General features: G+C 42.1%; 1 pseudogene; it reads right to left on the bottom strand.

The window, feature by feature from the left end:
- Nucleotides 1-212: 212 nt before the first annotated feature.
- On the bottom strand, nt 213-727 carry LOC100599702 (annotated as a pseudogene).
- Between the last annotated feature and the right edge of the window lie 10,902 nt (nt 728-11,629).

The following is an 11,629-nucleotide window of genomic DNA, read 5'->3' as shown; positions in this document are numbered from 1 at the left end:
TTTTTTTTTTTAGTTTAAATACATTTTATTTTTAGGCAACCTTACATAGTTTTCTTAAAAACTGCCTTCACTCCAAATAAATCATAGTCAAAATAAATGAAGAGCTCAAGATTATATCAGCCCCATCCATCTTAATTACTGGTATTGTATGGATGACAAGCAGCAGCCAGTTATGATGACAGGTGATAAATCCAAAGTAATAGCCAACTTTGTTACCATTTTTTTTCCATTTCTAAATCATCCTTAAAGAAAATCATATATGGAGTTATACCATTCTCATGGTAGTTCAGCAGGGCAACCATGCCGTCTGGATTCATGTTTTCACCAATAAAGAATTGGAGTTTTTGAAATTAGCAAGGGTGTGCTTGATTGGTTCTGTAGCCTCTGTCACAGAACGTTTTACTCTTTCTGGTCTCTATTCTCCAAATTTGCCTTTGATTGATTTCATGTAATCTTTGATATACTTCTTGTAGGCTTCTTTTGTGAAGCCGGTTTCCTGTAAGTGAGATTCCTGACAATATCAACACCAGTGATTACTGTGCTTTAGGTACCTTTGCCCTAGGCGCCTTCAGCAGAGGCATTTCCACCAATGAACAAGTCATCAGTGTTACCCTCCGTCCTACTTACCATCTTTCCCTCCACCTCCAGGCAAGCCTGTCTGCAATCTCCCAAATCTTATACATATTAGAGAACTATTGTGGCTGATGATGCCAGGGTAGATAATCATGAGAGCGGCTAAAGGGAGACCATGGTGACGCTAACTTAGCAGGAGCCTGGGGCTCAGAGCGAGTGCAGGGTAGCCAGAGTGGCACTGGGTGGGGAAGTGGGTGGAAATGCAGGATTGCTTTCTTGATTTTTTAGTTAGTTCATCCTTGTTATATAGAAACACTACTGATTTTTGTATATTGGTTTTTGTATCCTTCGACTTTACTGGATTTATTCATCATTTGTAAGAGTTTTTTTGGTAGAGTCTTTAGGTTTTTCTAGGTATAAAATCATGTCATCTGTAAAGAAGGACATTTTCACTTCTTTTCCAACTTGGATTATGCCTTTATTTCTTCCTCTTTCCTAATCGATCAGGCTAGGACTTCCAGCACTATGTTGAATAAGAATAGTAAAGGTGAGCATCATTGTCTTATTCCAGTTCTTAGAGGAAAGGCTTTCAGCTTTTCCCCAGGTGGTATGATGTTAGCTGTGGGTTTGTCATATATGGCTTTTGTTATTTTGAGGTATGTTTCTTTTATGCCTAACTTGTTGAGAGTTTTTATCATGAAGGATGTTAAATTTTATCAAATGTTTTTCTCTGTTTATTGAGATGATCATATGGTTTTTGTCCTTCTTTTGGTTAATGTATCACATTTATTGATTTGCATATGTGGAACTATTTTTTGCATTCCTGGGATAAATCCCACTTGATCATGGTGTATTATATTTTTGATGTGTTGTTAGATTTAGTTTGCTAGTATTTTGATGAGGACTTTTACATCTATGTTCCTGAGAGACATTTTCTCTTGTAGTTTTCTTTTTTTGTTTTTGCCTTGTCTGGTTTTAGTATCAGGTAATGCTGGCCTTACAGAATGAGTTAGAAAGATTTCCCTCCTCTTAAATATTTTGGAATGATTTGAGAAGAATTAGTGTTAGTTCTTTATAAGCTTGATAGAATTCAGCAGTAAAGTGTTCCAGTTCTTTGTGGGGAGACTTTTTATTACTGATGTAATCTCATTATTGGTCTGTTCAGGTTTTCTGTTTCTTCCTGGTTCAATCTTAGAAGGTAGTATGTTTCCTGGTATTTAATCAATTCCCTCTAGGTTTCCTAGTTTTTGAGCATATAGTTATTCATAATTCTCGCTGATGACCTTTTGCATTTCTGTGGTGTCTGTTGTCATGTCTCCTTTTTCATTTCTGATTATGTTTATTTGGATCTTATCTCTTCTTTTTTTGGTTATTCTAACTAGCAGTTTATCAATTTTGTTTTTTGTGCAAAGAACCAACTTTTTGTTTCATTGATCTTTTGTCTCTTTCATTATTTATCATTGTGGTTTGGTGGTTTTCTGTAGTGGTAACATTTGATTCCTTTCTCTTTCTCATTTGTGTATCTGTTATGCCAGTGAGTTTTATACTCTTATGTGTTTTCTTGATGGTAGACATCATCCTTTCTGTCATGTGCGTCCATGTGAAGAGACCACCAAACAGGCTTTGGGTGAGCAACAAGGCTGTTTATTTCACCTGGGTGCAGGCAGGCTGAGTCCAAAGAGAGTCAGCGAAGGGAGATGGGGTGGGGCTATTTTATAGGATTTGGGTGGGTAGTGGAAAATTACAGTCAAAGGGGGTTTTTCTCTTAGGGCAGGGGCGGGAGTCACAAGGTGCTCAGTGGGGGAGGTTCTGAGCCAGGAGGGGGAATTTCACAAAGTTAATCCTTCAGTTAAGGTGGGGCAGGAACAAATCACAATGGTGGAATGTCATCAGTTAAGGCAGGAACAGGCCATTTTCCCTTCTTTTGTGGATCTTCAGTTGCTTCAGGCCATCTGAATGTATATGTGCAGGTCACAGGGGATATGATGGCTTAGCTTGGGCTCAGAGGCCTGACAATTTCACTTCTAGATGAAGGACTCTCAAACCACTAGGACTGGTCTAGTGGTGATGAATTCCCTCAGTTTAAAGTATTTCTTTTAAACAAATGAACGCTTTTCTCTAGATAGTGAATCTAAATCTCCTCCAGCTTGTTCCATTGCAGATTGACTTATATAATTTGGTCTGAAGATAATTCATCTTAGAGAAGATGATGCACTCAAAATAGAGAAAATGTTAAGAGGCTTTTGAAACTATAAAGCAGTCCCACTGCTGTTGTCCGAATTTATCAACTCTTTGCAAATTATGTATGCATCAACACTACAGCTTACCTGGCTTCTACTTTATGAGTAACAGCTAAATAAATGAGTCTAACTTGGAGAAAATCAATGTTCATTTTCTTTTGCAGTTGTCATCTGCAGCAGGACTTCACTTGAGTACTGCGTCTGAGCCTAGGTTCTGAAAGCTAGTTTAAAATTCCCTCTTTAAGTTTGTCTGCTGAATGTTCTGTGACAAATTCCCTTTCACGCACGTCCGTGTGAAGAGACCACCAAACAGGCTTTGTGTGAGCAACAAAGCTCTTTATTTCACCTGGGTGCAAGCGGGCTGAGTCTGAAAAGAGAGTCAGTGAAGGGAGATGGGGTGGGGCCATTTTATAAGATTTGGGTAGGTAAAGGAAAAAGGGGGGTTGTTCTCTGGCGGGCAGGGGTGGGGGTCACAAGGTGCTCAGCAGGGGAGCTTTTGAGCCAGGATGAGCCAGGAGAAGGAATTTCACAAGGTAATGTCATCAGTTAAGGCAAGAACAGGCCATTTTCACTTCTTTTGTGGTGGAATGTCATCAGTTAAGGTAGGAACAGGCCATCTGGATGTACACATGCAGGTCACTGGGGATATGATGGCTTAGCTTGGGCTCAGAGGCCTGACATTCCTGTCTTCTCATATTAATAAGAAAAATGAAACTAAATAGTGGTAAAGAGTTGGGGTGGTGAAAATTTTGGGGGATGGTATGGAGAGATGATGGGCAATGTTTCTCAGGGCTGCTTTGAGCGGGATTGGAGTGGCGTAGGAAACTAGAGTGGGAGAGATTAAGCTGAAGGAAGATTTTGTGGTAAAGGGAGATATTGTGGGGTTGTTAGAAGAAACATTTGTCATGTAGAATTATTGGTGATGGCCTGGATACGGTTTTGTATGAATTGAAAAACTAAACGGAATAAGCGAAGGAGAAAATCAGATATTAAAGGGCTAAGAATTGGGAGGACCTAGGACATCTATTTAGAGAGTGCCCAACGGGGTTCGGCATAATTACTTGCTTGGTTGGGAAGTTTTTGGGCTCTATCCTTGAGTTTTTCTATGTTGTCATACACCAGGCCAGATTGATTTAGGTAAAAACAATACCCTTCATTTAAGAATATACAGAATCTTTTTCAGCAGTGAGTAAGTCAAGGCCTTGGCAGTTTTGGAGGACAACTGCAGCTGAAGAGTCAACTTGGGCCTGGAGGACTGATAAAGTTTGTGATATGTCTCTGATGCTAGCAGAGAAGTCATTAGAGAGGCTTTGGAAGGTCATGATAGAGGTCGAAATGCCTGCTATTCCAGTACTGAGAGCAATAGTGGAGGCAGAAAGTCCTAAACTGACCAGCAAGGGCATTAGTGGAATAACTCTTTTTTGTCATGTCAGTGTCATGAGGGGAACAGGGAGCTCTTCAGTCCTATTCACAAATTGAATTTTGGGGGTAAGGAAAACTAGTGTGCATGTGCCTGTCAAATTAGCAGGTAGACACATGTAGGTAGAGGATCCACAGAGGAAGAAGAGACCATGTGCGAGGCAAAACTGGAGATGCAAAGTAAAAAGATGAGAAGGAGTGTTAAAAGGAATGTCTTGTACCTAGACTCCTAGGGATCCAGCTAGGGCGGCAGCCATCAGAGATTGTAATGGGGACTGATGAGGTAACTGTGTAGAGGGGGAGGTTCGATTTTCATGGTGTATGAGAAAACGTTGAGTGTCTATGAGCAACCTTTCACTGTTATTTTCGGGGCTGGGTATAAGTAAACAAGAAGAGGGCCTGGGAGGAGAGTCTGATGAGCAAGGGGAAGGTAGGCAAGGATGGAGTGAAATACAGGGTAAGTGTCTTTCTAAGCAATAATTACTGCTAATGTTTTTAAGTTTGCCAGTATTGATAGAAGGCTTGTCTGTAATATGGAGCTGGAAGTCTCCAATTGTTTCAGTGATTTGTGTAATTGGGCTTTGGAGATGAAGAGTAAAGGAATATTGAGAAGGTGAAAGGTTACCTAGGGGAATTCCAGTGGGTCTTTGCCGAGAGATACATAAAGGAGCGGCCACAGGAATAGTAGCTGGTGTTGTGAGAGGTCCAAATATGGGGGGAGTAGAGTTGATATAAGGAGAAAAGTTTTTTAAGTGAGTGTGGAGGAGAGAGCAGCTTGCTGATGTGAAGTGTCTGGGGAGGTTTTGCTGGACCTGTCTAGAAAGTAAATGAGTTCTTCAGGAGGGTAAAGGTGAGGGCTGTTGAAGTTCAGAGGTGTAGGGAGACAGGAGATGTTGCCTAGTCTGTATGTAAGGCGGGGAGAGCTGTGTAGGTGCTGGAAGAAAGGGAAATGCAAAGCCAGCGGTTGTTCACTAAGGAGGGATTAGAAACAGCTAGGAGAGAATGAGTAAGGTTGATAGTGTGGTGGAGATAGCTGGGGAGAGGTAGAGGGTGGCATAAGAATGGGAATGAGAATAAGAGTGAGTATAAAAGTAAAGAATAGAACTTCATCAGGGCAAAATTATTGGAGAGTCCCCTGCCAGCAAAGATCATCTATCCACTCCAAGAGGGATTCAGAGTTGCCAGTCCTGGGCGGGGGCAAATCACCGAGCTTGATGTGTAGGGAAGGGAGGGGGCCTGGATAATCCCTGAGGAGTAGTAGAATAGCAGATGGAACACTGAGAAGTTATTTCCTTGAGGATAGGTTTCCATGATGGAAAGGAAATTAGAGGTTCTAAGAGGTGGGCTGGTGGCTTGTATTATAGCATAGCCTGCCTTTGTTGGTGTGTGGCAATTAGGCCTGGTGAACTACCATCAATAAACTAAATGTGATCAGGGTGAGGAACAGGGAAGAAGGAAATATGGGGAAATGGGGTGAATGTCAGGTGCCTCAGAGAGATACAGTCATGAGGGTCAGGTGTGGTATCCAGAATGATGTGGAAGCTTGGATTGAAGTCCAGGCCAGGAACAATGGTAATTGTGGGAGACTCAACAACAAAGAGTGAGTATAGCTGAAGAAGCCAGGGAGCAGAAAGTATATGCAGCAGGTATGAGGAAGAAAATAGATTTTGGAAGTTATGAGAACTGTACAGAGTGAGCTGAGCATAGTTTGTGATGTTGAGGGCCTCTAAAAGTATTAAGGCAGCAGCAGCCGCTGACACAGACATGAGGGCTAGGCTAAAACAGTAAGGTCAAGTTGTTTGGACAGAAAGCCTACAGGGCATGGTCCCGGCTCTTGTGGAAGAATTCTGACCGCAATAATCATGCCTAGGAAGGAAAGGAGTTGTTGTTTTGTAGAAGGGATTGGGGTTTGGGAGATTAGTCGGACACAATCAGCAGGGAGCGCACGTGTGTTTTTAGGAGAATTATGCTGAGATAGGTAACAGATGAGGAAGAAATTTGGGCTTGACTGAAGTAATGGGGGCTGTCTGTGAAGCCTTGCAGCAGTACAGCCCAGGCGATTTGCTGAGCCTGATGGGTGTCAGAGTAAGTCCAAGTGAAAGCAAAGAGAGGCTGGGATGAAGGGTGCAAAGGAATAGTAAGAAAGCATGTTTGAGATCCAGAACAGAAAAATGGGTTGTGGAGGGAGATACTGAGGATAGGAGAGTATATGGGTTTGGTACCATGGGGTGGATAGGCAAAAACAATTTGGTTGATAAGGCACAGATCCTGAACTAACCTGCAAGGCTTGTCTGGTTTTAGGACAGGTAAAATGGGGGAATTGTAAGGAGAGTTTATAGGCTTTAAAAGGCCATGCTGTAACAGGCAAGTGATATCAGGCTTTAATCCTTTTAAAGCATGCTGTGGGATGGGATATTGGCATTGAGTGGGATAAGGGTGATTAGGTTTTAATGAGATGGTAAGGGGTGCATGATCAGTCACTAAGGAGGGAGTAGAGGTATCCTATACTTGTGGGTTAAGGTGGGGAGATATAAGGGGAGGATGTGAAGGAGGCTTTGAATTGGGGGAAAAGGCAGCAATGAGGTGTGGCTGTAGCCTTCGAATAGTCAGGGAAGCAGATAATTTAGTTAAAGTGTCTCAGCCTGATAAGGGAACTGGGCAGGTGGGGATAACTAAAAAGGAGTGCTCAAAAGAATGTTATCCAAGTTGGCACCAGAGTTGGGGAGTTTTAAGAGGTTTAGAAGCCTGGCCGTCAATACCTACAACAGTTATGGAGGCAAGGGAAACAGGCCCTTGAAAAGAAGGTAATGTGGAGTGGGTAGCCTCCATATTGATTAAGAAGGGAACAGACTTACTCTCCACTGTGAGAGTTACCTGAAGATTGGCATCCGTGATAGTCTAGGGGGCTTCCGAGGTGATCGGGCAGCATTAGTCTTCAGCTGCTAAGCTGAGGAGATCTGGGAAGAAGTTGGTCAGAGAGCCTTGGGCCAGAGTTTCAGGGGCTCTGGGAGTGGCTGCCAGGTAAGTTGAACAGTCCAATTTTCAGTGGGGTCCTGCACAGATGGGACATGGCTTAAGAGGAATCCTGGGTTGCAGGCATTCCTTGGCCCAGTGGCCAGATTTCCGGTACTTGTAGCAAGCTCCTGGGGGAGGCAGGCCTGGAGGAATGCCTGGCCGCTGCGGTTTAGGTGTTTGGAGGTTCTTGTGTGCTGGAGATGTGGCTGGGGTTTGTCTCACAGTGGAGGCAAGGAATTGCAACTCAGAAATACATTGCTACTTGGCTGCCTCTAGTCTATTATTGTACACCTTGAAGGTGAGGTTACTTAAGTCCTGTTGTGGGGTTTTAGGGCCAGAATTTAATTTTTAGAGCTTTATTTAATGTTGGGAGATTGTGTAATAAAATAAAATGCATATTGAGAATGAGACGGCCTTCTGACCTTTCAGAGTCTAGGGCTGTAAAGCATCTCAGGGTTGCTACCAAACAAGCCATGAACTGGGTTGGGTTTTTATATTTGATGAAAGAGCCTAAACCCTAACTGATTTGGGAAAGGTTGGATAAAGAAAAAGGAGCATTAACCTTGACTATGCCTTTAGTTCCAGCCACCTTTTTAAGAGGAAATTGCTGGGCAAGTGGGGGAGGGCTAGTTGCGGAATGAAACTGTAAGCAGAACCAGGTGTGAGGAGGGGAAGGTGATAAAAGGATTATAAGGTAGAGGATGGGAGGCTGAGGAAGAATTGGGACCTAGCTCAGCCTGGCAAGGAACAGCCTGGGGAGGAGGGGAGAGGTCAGATGGGTCTGTAGAAAAGGAAGATTGGAAAGAGGAAAGACTCAGCAAAGCTTGGAGTTGGGACTGAGGGCACAGGCAGGAGGGAAAGAAGGAAGATTTGGGATGAGTTGCATTGGGAACAGAGACTATGGAGGGACCCATGTGTAAAAGAATGCCTGGACATCAGGAACCTCAGACCATTTGCCTATTTTACGACAAGAATTACTTAAATCTTGTAGGATGAAAAAATCGAAAGTGCCATTTTCTGGCTATTTGGAACCATTGTCGAGTTTGTATTGGGGTCAGCCGACATTGTAGAAGAAAATAAGGTGCTTAGGCTTTAGGTCAGGTGTGAGCTGAAGAGGTTTTAAGTTTTGAGAACACAGGCTAAGGGAGTAGAGGGAGGAATGGAGGGTGGAAGGTTGCCCATAGTGAAGGAGGCAAGCCCAGAGAAAAGAGAGAGTAGAGACATGGAGAGATGGGGTGGGGGGTGCTTGCCCCCCCAGGAAAGTGGAGAAAGGGTAGAGACACAGAGAGAAGGGGGTCAGGAGGTTCATGCCCCCATGAAAAGCAGAGAAGGGGTAGAGACACGGAGAGAAGGGGTTGGGGGGTTCTTGCCCCCCAAAAAAGCGGTACTTGCCACTAAGGGCGAAGGACCAAGGCAGGCATCCCCGCGTGGTCAGACACCTCTGAAACATGGGTGAATAATCAGGCAGATGTCCCCACAATGATTAAACACCAAGGGAAGGCTACCTTCCCGAGTCCATGACCGGCGCTGGAGTTTTCAGTTCACGGATAAAATGCATCTCCTGAGTTGTCTCTACCAGAAAAGGAAAGGAACTGAAATTAAGAGAAGGGAGAGATTGAAAGATGGCGCCAAGATTGAAAGGAGAAAGAGGTTGAGGGATAGTGAGAGAGGTTGGAGAAGAGAGTAAAAAGAGGCCACTTACCAGATTTAAAATTGGTGAGATGTTCCTTGGGCTGGTCAGTCTGAGGACCAGAGGTTGTAGGTGGATCTTTCTCATGGAGCAAAGAGCAGGAGGACAGGGGATTGATCTCCCAAGGGAGGTCCCCTGATCCGAGTCACAGCACCAAATTTAACTGCGTCCCTGTGAAGAGACCACCAAACAGGCTTTGTGTGAGCAACAAGGCTGTTTATTTCACCTGGGTGCAGGCAGACTGAGTCCAAAAAGAGAGTCAGCAAAGGGAGATAGGGGTGGGGCCATTTTACAAGATTTGGGTAGGTAAAGGAAAAAGGGTGGTTGTTCTCTGGCAGGCAGGGGTGGGGGTCACAAGGTGCTCAGCAGGGGAGCTTTTGAGCCAGGATGAGCCAGGAGAAGGAATTTCACAAGGTAATGTCATCATTTAAGGCAAGAACAGGCCATTTTCACTTCTTTTATGGTAGAATGTCATCGGTTAAGGCAGGAACCGGCCATCTGGATGTATACGTGCAGGTCACTAGGGATATGATGGCTTAGCTTAGGCTCAGAGGCCTGACATTCCCTACTTCATCTCTCATGCCGAATATAGTCCCTTCAGGGATGCTATGTGGATACTTTAATTTTTTGGAATGATTTTTAAAGATTGGTGTTATTTTGGTAATAATAATTGTTTTTACTTTGGTGAATATTTAACTTTAATCAGGTCATTAGACTTAAACTAGTTGACTTCAATAGTCATGGAATGCCTTTAATATTCAAGAAAATAAAAAATAGCCTGGGTGTGGTGGCTTATGCCTGGAATCCCAGCATTTTGGGAGGCCAAGGCAGGAGGATTGTTTGAGCTCAGAAATTTGAGACCAGCCTGGGCAACATGGCAAAATCCTATCTTTACAAAAATACAAAAATTAGCCAGGAATGGGGGCATGTACCTGTAGTCCCAGCTACTCAAGAGGCTGAGTATTGCTTGTGCCCCGGAGATTGAGGGTACAATGAGCCGAGATCATGCCACTGCACTCCAGCCTGGGTGACAGAGTGAGTGAGACCCTGTCTTAAAAAAAACAAAAAAACAAAAAACAAACAAACCAAAAACTAAAACAAAACAAAACTGAAGAAAAAAAAACCAAGAAACTGAAGAAAATAAAAACGAATATAAAATTCTAGAAAAATACTATAGCTCATATGTTAAATGTAACTCAATAATAAAGTTTTTATGAAAGTTATCCCTTTTAAAAGAGTTCTTCTTATGAATATAGGTTTCTTAGTGTACATTTCAAGAAAAGACAGTAAGACAGTTTGTTTCTGCCATCCCAAGCTACCTGAGATTAAAAACTATGTTTTCTAAAATTTAGTTGCTGGCAAGGAATTTGTCTTATTGTACTTCTTCAGAATTTGTTTTTCTAGGCCAGTAATGCCTGTAATCTCAGCACTTTGGGAGACTAAAGTGGGAGGATCACTTGAGCCCAGGAATTCAAGCCCACCCTGGGCAACATAGCAAGACCCTGCCACTCTATTATTTTTTAAAATAAAAAAAAAATAAATAAAAATTTGTTTTTCTATAGCCTAAAGAAAAATAATTGCCTCTGTTAGCATTACATTTCCAAGAAAAATTGTCTGCAAATAGTTTAATTTTAGATGATTACCCCTCTCCAAGGTAGGGCTGGAAGGAGGATAAATTTGGCAGAGACATAAGTTGCACATACTGATCTCAGTTTGTGTTAGGTGCATATAAATAAAAAAAGTTTCTTCATTTTATTAAAGCCCTATTTTTGTATCATTTCTGGTAATGTAGATACCAACATAAATGCTTGATCTCAATCTCTCCTGATAATTACAAATCAACGTATCCAATGCTTAAAATTACTATTAAATTAATTTACAATTGTCAGGTCTTCATTAGAAGTAGTAACTAGAACATAAAGATTGGTTAAATTTTTCAGTACTTATAATTTTCAAAAAAAGAAAAGAGTATTCTATTCCTGCCAGTAGTATAGTCTTTAGCCTGATAAACAATGTCAATATACATTATGATTTTAATTATAAACCCCCTGGAGACAGCAAGTATGTTTATATTTCATTAGTCATTGTACTCAAGAAATTCCAAAGCTTTCTATTCCTATTCCTAGTTCAGATTTTCTTTTGTTTGTGTGTTGTTTTCTTTTTTTTTTGGATGAAGGTTAAGAGGAAGCTTTCTTTCTTAAAGGTTTATATGCTGGGCAGATAGTTAATGGTACAGAAATCCCAGCTTTATTTGGGGGAACAAGAGAGCAGACAGGACATAGAGGTCTTATTGGCAGAAGTGGCAAACAAAGTAGGGGACAATCTTTCATAGGATCATAAAATTATAGCCCCCAAACACAATCTAGTGAAATCACCTTGTTTCCAAGAAGGTTTTCACAAAGAGCTAATACTGAAGAATTGGGGTTACAGAATATATGGTATTATCCATGCCAAATACAAATACATGGACATCTTTATTGGAGGAGAAATTTGTTCTGCTCAAGAGCATCTTAAAGATTTCTATTTCCCAGTCATTATTCTTTCCCACAATCCCCTCCCAATAATTAGTCCAGAGGTAGGTCTGGTTTCCCATGATGGCAGAATATTAAAATATCTCAAGATGGTTCACCATGTCATGAATGACATCTTAATTAATCACCGTCTTCAAATCAGGGGACACAGTGAGAATAAG

This window comes from Nomascus leucogenys, chromosome 9 (assembly GCF_006542625.1).
Source record: "Nomascus leucogenys isolate Asia chromosome 9, Asia_NLE_v1, whole genome shotgun sequence".
In the NCBI taxonomy this organism is placed as follows: domain Eukaryota; kingdom Metazoa; phylum Chordata; class Mammalia; order Primates; family Hylobatidae; genus Nomascus; species Nomascus leucogenys.
This window is presented reverse-complemented; position numbering and strand designations above follow the sequence as displayed.